Source organism: Haliotis rubra, unplaced genomic scaffold, assembly GCF_003918875.1.
Source record: "Haliotis rubra isolate DU_JTF1 unplaced genomic scaffold, ASM391887v1 Scf284, whole genome shotgun sequence".
NCBI lineage: Eukaryota > Metazoa > Mollusca > Gastropoda > Lepetellida > Haliotidae > Haliotis > Haliotis rubra.
In genome coordinates this window covers 222,918-240,081 of record NW_025766936.1, presented here as the reverse complement: position 1 = coordinate 240,081, position 17,164 = coordinate 222,918, and the positions used below count along the sequence as shown (strand labels likewise).

The window sequence follows — 17,164 nt, the reverse complement described above, 5'->3', positions numbered from 1 at the left end:
TTCTATCTAATGTTGAAAGGAATTGCCGGGTCGTTCAAACATACACAGGTTGTTTTAAAACTTTATCCGTGATATACACTAGAAACGAGAGTGTGTTATATAAAATTCGTTATAAACCTTGTATATACTTGATGTGAAGTAGAGCGAAAAGAACGTTATATAGCGTGCTGTTATATAAATTGTATATACTTGTTATACATTATATGGAAAGAGTGTTATATAGAAATGTTATAACATAGTATCTGAAAGACCTAGAGAAATACGTGCAGGGGCCATCCTATGCTGATAAATCACCATAGAGAATCAGTCGACAATGTCTCTCGGATCAGCCAGCCGACATTAACGTAATAACTGTTCAGTGTCCGCCAAATTACACGTCTGGTTGCCGTACTAGATTATCATGAGGTAGTGATGCAGAGAGGCAATCAAACATCAAGTGGCGTCCTCCACACACCACATACCAGTTGTATCAATACAACCTGTGCTGGAGGTTAGTTGTATCAATACAACCCGTGCTTTAGGTTAGCTGTATCAATGCAACCCGTGCTGGAAGTTACTTGTATCAATACAACCCGTGCTGAAGGTTAGATGTATCAATACAATCCGTGCTGAAGGTTAGTTGTATCAATACAAACCGATATAGGATAGTTGTATCAATACATCCCGTGCTGGAGGTTAGATGTATCAATACAACCCGTGCTAGAAGTTAGATGTATTAATACAACCCGTGCTGGAGGTTATATGTATTAATACGTGATGCAGAGGCAATCATACATCAAGTGGCGTCCTCCACACACCACATACTGGTTGTATCAATACAACCCGTGCTGGAGGTTAGTTGTATCAATACAACCCGTGCTGGAGGTTAGCAGTATCAATGCAACCCGTGCTGGAAGTTACTTGTATCAATACAACCCGTGCTGAAGGTTAGTTGTACCAATACAACCCGTGCTGTAGGTTAGTTGTGTCAATACAAACCGATATAGGATAGTTGTATCAATACATCCCGTGCTGGAGGTTAGTTGTATCAATACAGCCCGTGCTGGAGGTTAGATGTATCAATACAACCTGTGCTGGAGGTTAGTTGTATCAATACAACCTGTGCTGGAGGTTAGCAGTATCAATGCAACCCGTGCTGGAAGTTACTTGTATCAATACAACCCGTGCTGAAGGTTAGTTGTATCAATACAACCCGTGCTGTAGGTTAGTTGTGTCAATACAAACCGATATAGGATAGTTGTATCAATACATCCCGTGCTGGAGGTTAGTTGTATCAATACAGCCCGTGCTGGAGGTTAGATGTATCAATACAACCCGTGCTGGAGGTTAGATGTATTAATACAACCCGTGCTGGAGGTTAGATGTATTAATACGTGATGCAGAGAGGCAATCATACATCAAGTGGCGTCCTCCACACACCACATACTAGTTGTATCAATACAACCTGTGCTGGAGGTTAGCAGTATCAATGCAACCCGTGCTGGAAGTTACTTGTATCAATACAACCCGTGCTGAAGGTTAGTTGTATCAATACAACACGTGCTGGAGGTTAGTTGTGTCAATACAATCCGTGCTGAAGGTTAGTTGTATCAATACAAACCGATATAGGATAGTTGTATCAATACATCCCGTGCTGGAGGTTAGTTGTATCAATACAGCCCGTGCTGGAGGTTATTGTATCAATACAACCCGTGCTAGAAGTTAGATGTATTAATACAATCCGTGCTGGAGGTTAGTTGTATCAATACAACACGTACTGGACGTTACATGTATTAATACAACCCGTGCCGAGCTAAGGTGGAACAATTCAATCCCGTACTAGAGGTTAGTTGTAACAATGCAACCCGTGCTGAAGGTTAGCTGTATCAATACAACCCGTGCCGGAGGTTAGTTGTATCAATTCCACTCTGTGCTAGAAGATAGTTGTATCAATACACCCCGTGGCTGAGGTTTGTTGTATCAATAAAACCCGTGCTGGAAGTTACTTGCACCAATACAACCCGTGCTGGAGGTTATTTGTATCAATACAACTCGTGCTGGAAGTTAGTTGTATCAATACAACCCGTGCTGGAGTTTAGCTGTCTCAATGCATCCAGTGTAGATGAGTTTCCAAGTGACTAGCTTGACATAGAGTACATTCTATCCGTGTGAGTGAGGTTATAGTTTTGAGACTAGAGACTTCGTGTCTTTTATTTTGTACATGCTGACATATCAATTTGTATATAATTTTGACAAATAAAACAACTGAAAACAGAGATGTGTGTGTTTTCTACATAACATACTTATTTGAAGTGTTCTCAATTAGGGTTCAGCAATCATATATCGTGGTTGTCGAGAAGAAACGGTGTCGAGAGTCCTATTCATGTTTAGTTTTGGAATCTCGAATCCCTCTTCAGTTATTACTTTCGAATGAAGTATTTTGAGGTGAGTGGTTCAGGACAAGAAATGTTCTATTTTGTTTTAAGGAATATTTTTGTCATTTGTTCTCAACTGACGGTGTCGTAGTTCCCTTTAAATACCAGACAGCACATTGGCAAATGTTTGAAAGAGGGGAAGCCCCAGCCATAGCTAGTATAGCATCAAACGGCAGTACTTGTGAAACATTAAGCGGCAGGACTAGTAAAACCTCGAACGGCAGTACATGTAAATCTTCACGATGGAATAATGGTATATGGCAATGGCTTAGACTTTACTAAGCAACATAATCCCGAATATGTCGTGATGATAGCGGGGATGGTTTATCTGTTCTGTATTGAAGGACCTGTCAATCAATCTTTATTTCAGTATTCAGGAGGACACAGGCCTGTAGTACATTTCATATATACAAATTTCTTATCGACATGGCTTGATAAATGAAAACAGCAACATTTTTAATTACACTTTCATTTGAAGAATTCAATAGAGACGAAAATTTTTCAATTGATGGATGGACAAAATAGAGTTCTTTAATATATTTTTTACGTAATGAATATTCGTCTTCTATAAGATTATTATTACAACATCTACATAATCTATCCTCTATTTTGATATTCATAAACCTACCTCTTTCAATTAATAAATCATGAGATGAACAACGAAACGAGCTTAAGCTATTCTATATTTCTTAACATTAACACATGATAAATAACGTTCAGTATAAATGTGTGTTTTAAAGATTGAATAATAATTACATTTTGTAGCTAATAAAATTGTTTCCAACCATTTCTGCTGGTAAATATCTTTTAATCTTTGAGTGAATGCATTTAGAAACCATGACGAACATTCAACGTTTTGTTCATACCATAAATGATTAAATCCTGTAGAAAATAGTAGGTGTTTAACATGTGTTGTCCAATTCTTTTTTACCTTCTTTGTCATTTAGTAACATCATATTATAGCATTTTCTTGGTAAACGGTAGGATGGCATACTTAATAACCTTATCCAATATTTAATAGCCCTGATTTGTGAAGATATGATTAGCGGGTATCTGCCACATTCCCCATGTACCGTAACATTTGATGTGCTCATCTTTACCCCGAGAAATTTCTTGCAAGCAAATAAATGTACCTTTTCTATGGAATCAAAGTATTTAAATCCCCATATTTCCGCACCATACAGTAGAATTGGTTTGATTTTAACATCAAATATTCTAAAAAAGGATGTTAAATTTAAATCCCCAAGTATTTTTATATTTTCAATATACATATCAATACCCTTCGTGAATGAATAGATGCATATTTTGCATGTACCAGCCATGAAAGATGATTAGTGAAGCATACACCAAGGTATTTATATGAAGTGGTAGTCTCTAAAGTACTACGTTTATAAAACCATTTTTCCTGTTTTGATAATTTCCCTCCTTTTTTAAAAACAACTACTTTCGTTTTATCCATATTTACATTTAGGCATGATTTTTTACAGTAGTTTCCTAGTTCGTTAATTTGCTTCTGTAGGCCAATGACAGTACTCGAGATGAGAACAATATCATCTGCAAATAATAAAAGGAAAAGATGAAACATATCGGGATGCAACTGTATACCATGTGAGCAATTATTTTCAATCTGTACTGCTAGGTCATTTATGAAGAAGGAAAACAAAAAAGTACACAACCTTGCCTTACTCCAATAAGTACATCAAAAGTTTCAGAGAGTGCAGTGTTATTTCTGACACAAGCTTTAATATTCTCATACATGTTACGTAATAGATTGGTCATTTTGAGGCTAAGTCCATTTGTGTTACACAGTCCCCATAGCTTATGTCTTTGCACAGAAGGACCTGTCAGAGGCTTCACACACAAGGGGTGGCGGGTGTACTAAGTGTGTACAACTCAGATTGTGACGTCACGGCAATAAGATTTGAGAACCGACATTCGAGTTCCAATGAACCCAATGTCAAAGAATTGATGGCAGTATGAGTTACTATGCAATCATTCAGAACTGCGGGAGAAGTGTATCAAGACTTACACCAAGGGCAGGGCATATTTTACGTGCGCTTCATACAATATCCAACTACCAGAAGTTTGTGCCTCCATACGTTTACCGAATCTGTGGCGATTTGGGACGTTATTCAGTGTCGATATACAGGGCCTATATATGCGTGCAATCGTTAGCTTAAGAAGCCATTAGCACGATGAGATCATGCATATTGAACTATGCCTTATAAGTAAGGGAACGTGATACATAACAAGTGTAATGCACAAAAGGAAAACAACAGTTGACAACACTTTAAACAGCTGTGTTTAAGATCGACCTAAGTGATGTTGTATTGTCTGAGAAGGACTTCCAATCAATTATAAATTGATCATTAAGCATCTACAACAACCAGCAATGATCGCTCTTATAACACTGTGATTATCTTATGTATACTCAAATCTACAAATGATTAAAAATAAAAGTAGGGAGGCCTGTTACGCATGCACGCAACTCCTATTCTTGTAGTGGGTTCTCCGGAACCCCTTGGCTTACCAAGAACAACGACTCCCAGGGAGATGGGTGATCCCGAGCGATGTGGTGTTCGGCCGCAACCTTGTACAAGACAAGGGACGCAAATCGGCAAGTAAGCAAGGCCTCGCCACGATTTACGAGGTACCCCCGTAATTAAAGTCTTGCGACTAGAATCGGGCCAGCCCCTGCTTCAAGAAGGACCTTTCATGATAGCTGTCAAGGAGCAGTTGCTATGGAGGACCATGGTCGAGGCTAGTGCACGAGTCTCATGAGGATTGGAAGCGGCTAGAGGAGGCAACCCTGCAAAGGTGTAGGCTCGCAGGATCGTGGCACGCATCCAGAAGGCCAATGTGGTCTGGAAAACCTCAGATCTTGAAGCGGTCGACAATGGTATGAAGAGGCGCTTCTGTAGCCGTCGACGATCCTTGGAGGCATTAAAGTAAACATGTAATGCCCTAACAGGGCAGAGTGTCAAATCTTCATTATCATCAGGCCCAAGAATGGTGGACAACGGGGGAATGGTAAACATCCGGTCCGGTTGCCCTGGCAGTTGGCTTTTCGCAATGAAGTCCCAGCGGAGACCCAGGAAAGCCTTGCCATGCTTCTTCCACTCGAACCGCACCCGATTGACATCAAGCGCATGCAGTTCAGATATACGAGCAGTGGTAGCCAAAGCTACCAGGAAGAATGTCTTGAATGTCACTTGTTCAAGGTCCTTGTCATCTAAAGGTTCATAATCTGTAGAAATCATATGACGAAGGACGACGGACAGATCCCAGGCCGGAGGTCTGAACTTCCTGGACTGGTCAGAGAATCTATAGGAGCATAGTAGACTCTGCAACTCGGGAACAGTGGAAATCTCAGTGCCCGTGGTGGTAGCCAAAACCGAGTTAATGGCGGCTAAGTAGGTAGCTAACATAGTACCCTTCAGTTTCTTGGTAGTGTGGAGATGCTGGAGAAACTCAGCAACGACCTGAGCCAAGGTGGAAGTGGGAGATGCAATTCCCCTAAGCCTGCGATAGTCTTCAAACTTCTTCCACTTGTTGTCGTACAAGGAACGGGTCGAAGTACGATGCGCTGAAGTGATAGCTATGGCTACTCGGCGAGAGTAGCCCTTAGCTATGAGAGACCTCTGAAGATGCGCCAAACGGGTAGATTGAGGGTCTGAGGTGACCTGTGGCGCAGTTCCGAATGAGGGTGAAGAAGTAGGTCATCCCGGTTGTGAAGCGGTACTGGGTTTGGCTCTGACAGGCTTCTTTGGTTGACGAACCTCTCGCTGGCCAGAAGGGTGCGACCAAAAGCAGTAGTATGTTGCTGGTGGCCAATAGGTTCTGTATTACTTTTGGTAGCAGAGCTGGAGGGGGGAACGCATAGGCATTGAGACCCTCCCATGATATTGCCAACGCGTCGAGGTCCCATGCCAAGGAGTCTGGGATTGGTGATACGAACTTTGGAAGTTGGTTGTTGAACCTTGTGGCGAACAGACCTATTTGAGGTCGTGATGACGGGTAGATCATCGACTGAAAGATCTGGGGCAGTAACTTCCACTCTGTCGGGGACGGTCAGTTGGATCAGGACAAGGTATCGGCAGGGTTGTCGGCCTGAAGGTACGGGCGTAGAAATCGCTGTATCGGTCGAAGTTGGAGCTGGCCTCTGTACGTTAAGGCTTGAGCTGACGTCAGAAGGCCCAGTAGCTCCTGCCACTTTCGTAAGGTTCTCGCCTGAGACAGCGCTGGAGGAATGCATTGCTGAATCTTTATCCACTTGTCGTGAGGTACGAACATCATCCCCTGACGAGTGTCGAACAGTGCTCTGATGAATTGGATTTTCTGAGTCAGTATCAGTTCCGATTTCGCGATGTTCAACAGCCACCGTAACTGTTTGAGCAGCGTGGGGGTGAACTGTAGCTGGCGAAGCAATACGATCGGATCCTGTTGAGCCTGGATGCAATCGTCTATGTAGCTTTCGAAGGTGATCCCTTGAAAGTGGAGGAACCTTAGTGGAGGCTTGGTAATTCGGGTAAAAAGCCTCGGGGCCGTGGAATTTCCAAATGGTAGGACTTTCCATTGGTAGTGATTCCCGTTGAACACAAAGCGAAGGTACTTCCGGTGATCTGGTTTGCAGTTGTGATCTGGATCGGTTCGGTGATCTGGATGGGTCTGGCGATCTACTTCGATGTTGTGATCTGGATCGGTTAGGTGACCTAGATCGGCCCGGTGATCTGATTCAAGGTTGTGATCTCGATCCATTCGGTGATCTGAATCGGTCAGGTGATCTGATTCGAAGTTGTGATCTGGATCCATTCGGTGATCTGGATCGATTAGGTGATCTGGATCGGTCCGATGATCTACTTCGATGTTGTGATCTGGATCGGTTCGGTGATCTGGATCGGTTAGGTGATCTGGATCGGCTAGGTGATCTGGATCTATCCGGTGATCTGATTCGAAGTTGTCATCTGGACCCGTTTGGTGATCTGGATCGGTTAGGTGATCTGGATTGATCAGGTGATGTGGATCGTAGTTGTGCTCTGGATCGTGACTGTGATCTGGATCGATCCGGTGATCTTGATCGGCACGGTGATCTGGATTGGGCTTGTGATGGTGACCTTGGTCGTGAAGGTGATCTAAATCGTTGTGGTGATCTAGAATGATGTGGCGATCTGGATCGGCGATTAGGTGACGATACCTGAAGTGTTGATTCATGGTGAACGTCCCCCGGGTCGAGGGACGAATAATTCGTCTTGCATTGAGCACAAACTTTCCTTAACTTTCCTTGACTGATTATCAGTTTTCCCTATGATGTTAGGGTGAAATAATGTCCCTAATATACAGCACGTCCACACAGTCGTGCGACATGAAAGAGAAATGATCATTCAAGGTACAACATTCGCTGACCATACAACATTTGCTGACAGTACAACATTCACTGACAGTTCAACATTCACTGACAGTTCAACATTCACTGACAGTACAACATTCACTGACAGTACAACATTCACTGACAGTTACAACATTTCCTGACAGTTCAACATTCGCTGACAGTTCAACATTCGCTGACAGTTCAACATTCACTGACAGTTCAACATTCACTGACAGTTCAACATTCACTGACAGTTACAACATTCACTCGCATTACAACATTCAACATTTGCAGTTCAACATTTGCTGACAGTTCACTGACAGTTCAACATTCACTGACAGTTCAACATTCACTGACAGTACAACATTCACTGACAGTACAACATTCGCTGACAGTTCAACATTTGCTGACAGTTCAACATTCGCTGACAGTTCAACATTCACTGACAGTTCAACATTCGCTGACAGTTCAAAATTCACTGACAGTACAACATTCACTGACAGTACAACATTCACTGACAGTTCAACATTTGCTGACAGGAAAAACATTCGCTGACAGTACAACATTCACTCGCAGTACAACATTCACTGACAGTTCATATCTGCACAAGGATAGTGGACAAAAACATCTGTAGCTTTGATTCTGCTGTAGTTTGCCTGTTAAGGGGTGGCTATGGGAAATCTGCGTATGGAAAAAAACAAAATACCTGTCTTAAAAAACACTATTTTTTACGTTTTCTTTGGTATTCAAGAAATACGAAATATTTACAGCAAGCTCGTTTGTTGTCAAATTTGCAGATTTTGAATCAACAGATTGCACTGCAAACAAACCCAGAAGAGAACATCAAAGAAAAGCAGCAGAGAACATCGATATATAAAGATTGAATCAGCTGTTATTGTCATAAAGTGTTTCTCTCCCGTCATGAAAGTGTACTAATAAATGAAACGTAAGAAATAATGTTAATACCAGCGTTGGCTATCGTGTAAAGTTCCACTAGTCCTCTACCTGCAGCCTTCACCCAGCACTGACAGGAAGGAAGACGTTGAATGTAAAGTTCCACTAGTCCTCTACCTGCAGCCTTCACCCAGGACTGACAGGAAGGAAGACGTTGAATGTAAAGTTCCACTAGTCCTCTACCTGCAGCCTTCACCCAGGACTGACAGGAAGGAAGACGTTGAATGTAAAGTTCCACTAAGTCCTCTACCTGCAGCCTTCACCCAGGACTGACAGGAAGGAAGACGTTGAATGTAAAGTTCCACTAGTCCTCTACCTGCAGCCTTCACCCAGGACTGACAGGAAGGAAGACGTTGAATGTAAAGTTCCACTAGTCCTCTACCTGCAGCCTTCACCCAGGACTGACAGGAAGGAAGACGTTGAATGTAAAGTTCCACTAGTCCTCTACCTGCAGCCTTCACCCAGGACTGACAGGAAGGAAGACGTTGAATGTAAAGTTCCACTGTAAGCCTTCACCCAGTCCTCTCTACCTGCAGCCTTCACCCTGACACAGGAAGGAAGACGTTGAATGTAAAGTTCCACTAGTCCTCTACCTGCAGCCTTCACCCAGTAATGACACAGGAAGGAAGACGTTGAATGTAAAGTTCCACTAGTCCTCTACCTGCAGCCTTCACCCAGTAATGCCTTCACACTGACAGGAAGGAAGACGTTGAATGTAAAGTTCCACTAGTCCTCTACCTGCAGCCATCACCCAGTAATGACACAGGAAGGAAGACGTTGAATGTAAAGTTCCACTAGTCCTCTACCTGCAGCCTTCACCCAGGAATGACACAGGAAGGAAGACGTTGAATGTAAAGTTCCACTAGTCCTCTACCTGCAGCCTTCACCCAGTAATGACACCACTAGTCCTCTAGTCCCTGCAGCCTTCACCCAGGACTGACAGGAAGGAAGACGTTGAATGTAAAGTTCCACTAGTCCTCTACCTGCAGCCTTCACCCAGGACTGACAGGAAGGAAGACGTTGAATGTAAAGTTCCACTAGTCCTCTACCTGCAGCCTTCACCCAGGACTGACAGGAAGGAAGACGTTGAATGTAAAGTTCCACTAGTCCTCTACCTGCAGCCTTCACCCAGGACTGACAGGAAGGAAGACGTTGAATGTAAAGTTCCACTAGTCCTCTACCTCTACCTGCAGCCTTCACCCAGGACTGACAGGAAGGAAGACGTTGAATGTAAAGTTCCACTAGTCCTCTACCTGCAGCCTTCACCCAGGACTGACAGGAAGGAAGACGTTGAATGTAAAGTTCCACTAGTCCTCTACCTGCAGCCTTCACCCAGTAATGACACAGGAAGGAAGACGTTGAATGTAAAGTTCCACTAGTCCTCTACCTGCAGCCTTCACCCAGGACTGACAGGAAGGAAGACGTTGAATGTAAAGTTCCACTAGTCCTCTACCTGCAGCCTTCACCCAGTAATGACTGACAGGAAGGAAGACGTTGAATGTAAAGTTCCACTAGTCCTCTACCTGCAGCCTTCACCCACCCAGTAAGTCCTCTACCTGCAGCCTTCACAGGAAGGAAGACGTTGAATGTAAAGTTCCACTAGTCCTCTACCTGCAGCCTTCACCCAGTAATGACACAGGAAGGAAGACGTTGAATGTAAAGTTCCACTAGTCCTCTACCTGCAGCCTTGACTGACAGGAAGGAAGACGTTGAATGTAAAGTTCCACTAGTCCCTCTACCTGCAGCCTTGACTGACACAGGAAGGAAGACGTTGAATGTAAAGTTCCACTAGTCCTCTACCTGCAGCCTTCACCCAGTAATGACACAGGAAGGAAGACGTTGAATGTAAAGTTCCACTAGTCCTCTACCTGCAGCCTTCACCCAGTAATGACACAGGAAGGAAGACGTTGAATGTAAAGTTCCACTAGTCCTCTACCTGCAGCCTTCACCCAGTAATGACACAGGAAGGAAGACGTTGAATGTAAAGTTCCACTAGTCCTCTACCTGCAGCCTTCACCCAGTAATGACACAGGAAGGAAGACGTTGAATGTAAAGTTCCACTAGTCCTCTACCTGCAGCCTTCACCCAGTAATGACACAGGAAGGAAGACGTTGAATGTAAAGTTCCACTAGTCCTCTACCTGCAGCCTTCACCCAGTAATGACACAGGAAGGAAGACGTTGAATGTAAAGTTCCACTAGTCCTCTACCTGCAGCCTTCACCCAGTAATGACACAGGAAGGAAGACGTTGAATGTAAAGTTCCACTAGTCCTCTACCTGCAGCCAGTAATCAGGGAAGGAAGACGTTGAATGTAAAGTTCCAGTAGTCCCTCTACCTGCAGCCTTCACACAGTAATGACACAGGAAGGAAGACGTTGAATGTAAAGTTCCACTAGTCCTCTACCTGCAGCCTTCACCCAGTAATGACACAGGAAGGAAGACGTTGAATGTAAAGTTCCACTAGTCCCTCTACCTGCAGCCTTCACCCAGTAATGACACAGGAAGGAAGACGTTGAATGTAAAGTTCCACTAGTCCTCTACCTGCAGCCTTCACCCAGTAATGACACAGGAAGGAAGACGTTGAATGTAAAGTTCCACTAGTCCTCTACCTGCAGCCTTCACCCAGTAATGACACAGGAAGGAAGACGTTGAATGTAAAGTTCCACTAGTCCTCTACCTGCAGCCTTCACCCAGTAATGACACAGGAAGGAAGACGTTGAATGTAAAGTTCCACTAGTCCTCTACCTGCAGCCTTCACCCAGTAATGACACAGGAAGGAAGACGTTGAATGTAAAGTTCCACTAGTCCTCTACCTGCAGCCTTCACCCAGTAATGACACAGGAAGGAAGGAGTTGAATGTAAAGTTCCACTAGTCCTCTACCTGCAGCCTTCACCCAGGACTGACACAGGAAGGAAGGAGTTGAATGAGCAATGAGTAGGTCGAGTCGGCGGAATAAAAAAAGTCTATTTTATTATTGGGTAGGCGGCTCGTTTACAGACGGACGGGCGATGAGATACACAGAAATTAAAAATGTTGCCCTAATCTGGAAACACTAATGAGCAGAATTGTGCTCTGTCATGAACACACCGCATGCCAAGACTACCTAGTTCCCAGTCGTTAATGTAGAGAGAAACACCTATCTGGCTAAATATGTACCCCTGGGCATTTAGGACCGTCCAGTACATTATTGGTTCTCACATGTGCAGCAATATGAAATGTTCTGTATGAAGTGTGACCGCCTGTACACATGACCAGAGTGACCCCTGTACACATGCCTAGAGTGACTCCTGTACACATGCCTAGAGTGACCCCTGTACACATACCTAGAGTGACCCCTGTACACATGCCTAGAGTGACTCCTGTACACATGCCTAGAGTGACCGCCTGTACACATACCTAGAGTGACCCCTGTACACATGCCTAGAGTGACCCCTGTACACATGCCTAGAGTGACTCCTGTACACATACCTAAAGTGACCCCTGTACACATGCCTAGAGTGACCCCTGTACACATGCCTAGAGTGACCCCTGTACACATGGCTAGAGTGACTTCTTTACACATACCTAAAGTGACCCCTGTACACATGCTTAGAGTGACCCCTGTCCACATGCCTAGAGTGACTCCTGTACATATGCCTAGAGTGACCCCTGTACACATGCCTAGAGTGATCCCTGTACACATACCTAGAGTGACTCCTGTACACATGCCTAGAGTGACCCCTGTACACATGCCTAGAGTGACCCCTGTACACATGCCTAGAGTGACCCCTGTACACATGCCTAGAGTGACTCCTGTACACATGCCTAGAGTGACCCCCTGTACACATGCCTAGAGTGACCCCTGTACACATGCCTAGAGTGACCCCTGTACACATACCTAGAGTGACTCCTGTACACATGCCTAGAGTGACCCCTGCACACATGCCTAGAGTGACCCCTGTACACATACCTAGAGTGACCCCTGTACACATGCCTAGAGTGACCCCTGTACACATACCTAGAGTGATCCCCTGTACACATACCTAGAGTGACTCCTGTACACATGCCTAGAGTGACCCCTGTACACATGCCTAGAGTGATCCCCTGTACACATGCCTAGAGTGACCCCTGTACACATGCCTAGAGTGATCCCCTGTACACATACCTAGAGTGACTCCTGTACACATGCCTAGAGTGACCCCTGTACACATACCTAGAGTGATCCCTGTACACATGCCTAGAGTGATCCCTGTACAGATGCCTAGAGTGACTCCTGTACACATGCCTAGAGTGACTCCTGTACACATGCCTAGAGTGACCCCTGTACAGAGTGACCCCATGCCTAGAGTGACCCCTGTACACATGCCTAGAGTGACCCCTGTACACATGCCTAGAGTGACCCTGTACACATGCCTAGAGTGACCCCTGTACACACATACCTAGAGTGACCCCTGTACACATGCCTAGAGTGACCCCTGTACACATGCCTAGAGTGACCCCCCTGTACACATGCCTAGAGTGATCCCCTGTACACATGCCTAGATACACATACCTAGAGTGACCCCTGTACACATACCTAGAGTGACCCCTGTACACATGCCTAGAGTGACCCTGACCCCTGTACACATGCCTAGAGTGACCCCTGTACACATACCTAGAGTGACATGCCCCTGTACACATACCTAGAGTGACCCCTGTACACATACCTAGAGTGACCCCTGTAGGAGTGAACACAGAGTGACCCTTAGAGTGACCCCTGTCCACATGCCTAGAGTGACCCCTGTACACATACCTAGAGTGACCCCTGTACACATGCCTAGGTGACCCCTGTACACATGCCTAGAGTGACCCTGTACACATGCCTAGAGTGACCCCCTGTACACACACATGCCTAGAGTGACCCCTGTACACATGCCTAGAGTGACCCCTGTACACATACCTAGAGTGACCCCTGTACACACGCCTAGAGTGATCCCTGTACACATGCCTAGAGTGATCCCTGTACACATGCCTAGAGTGATCCCTGTACACATACCTAGAGTGACCCCTGTACACATGCCTAGAGTGACCCCTGTACACATGCCTAGAGTGATCCCTGTACACATGCCTAGAGTGATCTTATTTGTTATTGCAGTCACTGATGTCGTTTCCACAATCTGTGACAAGTGTCTGGCATGCCTGGTGCCAGGGTCTCCATGGTGATACAGTGATGGGTATAAAAAAACATTAATATTCCTCATATAGTATCAATTCCTTTACCTGGAACTTTGAAAGAGGTTCTCCAGTCGCATCAGCTGTCTAGCAGGAGAAACTACCGATTGTACGTGCGCTTCGCGTTCACTCAGTTAAAACACATGAAGCAATTTTCTAGTCTCCTTTGTGTCAAGTTCATGTGGGTAAATCAGTGGAAGGTAATATGATTTTTCATTGTTATGGAACTGTGAAAGATATCGATATACCCAAAGTTTAACTTTTTGATCAAATGACCTTGTTTTCATTTTGCCAATCCGAGCGGAAACTCTGACACGTGTGTATAGAGAAGCAGATCCGCAATGAATGTAAAACAATTGTTGCCCATGGGGATGTCTGCTTCTTGTCTATGTTTTATCCTCAAATGAGCAAGTCCAGTATTCCACATATTGTTTTCTCAGTAAACATTGAATAATAGCTGCTTTCATTTTTGACAAATTGTCCAGAACCTTAGAAGCAAGATGTAACCATATATTTTCTTTCCCCGTTTGTTCTGAAGGGTCCTTAAAGAACTGGTGTTCTCGGACAGTGTTTGATAGCACAAATACAGCCGCTTCGCGGAAAGGACAAAGGTTTGCAGAAGATTCTGTGCTAAGTTAAACTGCCCATGATTATAAGTTGCAGTTTGGGGCGCTTGTGACGGGTTGTTGATGGGTAACTCTTTCCATGTGAGAGATACTAAACTGGAGAAGTATAGAAGAAGAAGAAGAAGAAGAAGAAGAAGAAGAAGAAGAAGAAGAAGAAGAAGAAGAAGAAGAAGAAGAAGAAGAAGAAGAAGAAGAAGAAGAAGAAGAAGAAGAAGAGGAAAAAGAATGGATATTTGCTGTACATCATCACATATGAAGATAGGATAAATAAGGGAGAAAAGAACGTTTCTCACAGGTAAATGTACTGTAAAATAAATCATTGAACATAGATTAATAATATGCAGGTAATGCAATTATGATTAATATAACAACAACAATGTGCATATACAGGTAAAGATCAGATTTGTATGTAAAATATCATTTATTGTTTAAAAAGCCCAATTCTGTTGTCCCTCCGCCGTGATATTGCTGGAATATTGCTAAAAGCGGCGTAAAACCAAACTCAGTCAGTCAGTCAGTCAGTTTAAAAAGCCGATTCTGGACGGGATGAACGATTTCGGAGCTCTGTTTGATTAAATTTGGAATTTGGAAACGTCTTCCAGATGGTAAATGTTTCTATTCTGTGTTTAGAATGTGTGAGGAGTCACGAAAATGTTATTTGCTAAAGTTACAAGTCTTTCCTCATACACGTAAGCTAAAGGGTCGAAATCCAGATTTGCGATTTTACTGCTTAATTTGACGATTTTGTTGCGTTTGTTTCGGTTTTGAACTGATAGCGATCCATACCAGCACTGGATTGAGAAGGTTAAGACACTTTGAATAAAACTACGATAAAACATTGAAAGAATATATAACACGAGTAGGCCGTGGGCCGAAATCTGTAGGGCCTCTAGAAATAGGAGAGTGCTTCAACATACTTGGTGAATACAAGAACTATATATCAAAATGATCCCCAGGATGTGCTTGTTAAGAATCAAAACTTTTCTTGCAAAAAAATAGTTGCACATTAATGATTCACGGTTCCTGAAAGAAGGGTACCCTCTGGCAGGATTCTGATTACTCGGCCTTGGCCTTGGCCTGTTGGTAACAGCCTTTTATGGTACTTGTGCACTAGTAATGTGTAGAAACATTAGAAATGTTTTCATAATTTCATAATTAGTCAATATTTGTTAAAATTCAAAGTTTCACCAGTTAAACTTTGTTGATCATTACACGACCAATCATGTAAATAAACAAAATGAAAAAGAGTAAATTATCAAAGAACCACATTAATCTCTGTGATTGCACAATGCCACTTAGAAAGTGGTCAAATATAACATATATATTATATTTGGGATTACACTTTCTTAGTAAAGTACAGAGTCTAGTACCTCTGTTGGGTTGAGTCCCATCCGGGATTCGAACCCACACCCTTAGAGTCAGCCACCTAATCGCCAGCACACAAAGTCAGCCACCAAACCCGCTCAGCCACTTCACTCTATGGAATATCATACATTACATTCATCTTTGCAACTGATTTACTTAATTACTTAAATTTAATTGAGATAAATGATACAAATAAATTTCATGTATATATCACATGAAACTATCAAATTTGAATGGTAACGGGCCCAAATTTCTATCAGTTTCAGTTTTCTGGAAACAGATTTGATCAGACAAATGATATGACAGTATTCACACTTTTGAAATATCTACAGAATGGAAAGTATGAGTCATTAATACACATTATGCTGATGATTTGAATGTCAGAGTCAGAGTTTATTTCCAGTAAAAGGCCATAGGCCCAAAATACATTAAAAAATACAGTGTCTTCGGGGGCACAATGATCTTTCGGGAGTGTTTATAACAATCCTTTTAACATTAATTAGATATAAAGGAACATATTTTACAAGTTGCATGTAAGTTAGTATTCTCTAGAAGATAACTAAAAAATATGAAGTGTAAGGCCTTTTAACAAATTTTGTAACATACCTCTCTCAGAGTTGTGAATAGGATTCACAAATAAACAATACATGGAATTTATCTTCAATATAGGTTAGACCTTTATTTACATGATGTACATAATCTTTGATTATAGTCAGTGATTGATATAACGCCCTGTTTCTACAGCTATCTTACAGCTTACTACACCTAAATTGTGCTAAAGCAGTTCTTAAATGGGTAGAAAGGTTATGTAAATAACATGCAGCATTTCATACTGCCTTAACATACCGATAATAATTGCATTTGGAGGAATTACTCAAGGAAATGTACCAAGACTGCTTTAAATTATCTTATGGTCTTTGTTTAAATAAGCTTATAAACATTTTTACATCACCAACATCTTGGCTCAACCAAACATATCTAACACCAAAATTTAAAAGAATACTTTTACCTTTTGATGTCCATGTTGTTCTACCACTACCATCTAATGACTTAACCATAAGGTAACTTTGAAAGGGAAATCTGTCATGGGGAAGTTGTATTTCTCTACACTAATATATGATTACATGGGTCATATAAAGGCAATTTAATCAGTTAATCATTTTCAAAAGAAATTTGGAAACAGTAATTGTACAGATTTATTCAAAAAAGATTTATTCACTGATCACACCAATTTTATACTATGGCTC

General features: G+C 42.8%; 1 long non-coding RNA gene across 1 annotated transcript; it reads left to right on the top strand.

Moving 5' to 3' along the window:
- The first annotated feature begins 775 nt into the window (after positions 1 to 775).
- LOC124281452 lies at positions 776 to 2,255 on the top strand. Its single transcript, XR_006899932.1, has 2 exons — positions 776 to 1,356; positions 1,732 to 2,255. It is a non-coding gene; the product is annotated as an uncharacterized LOC124281452 (long non-coding RNA).
- Positions 2,256 to 17,164: the final 14,909 nt, after the last annotated feature.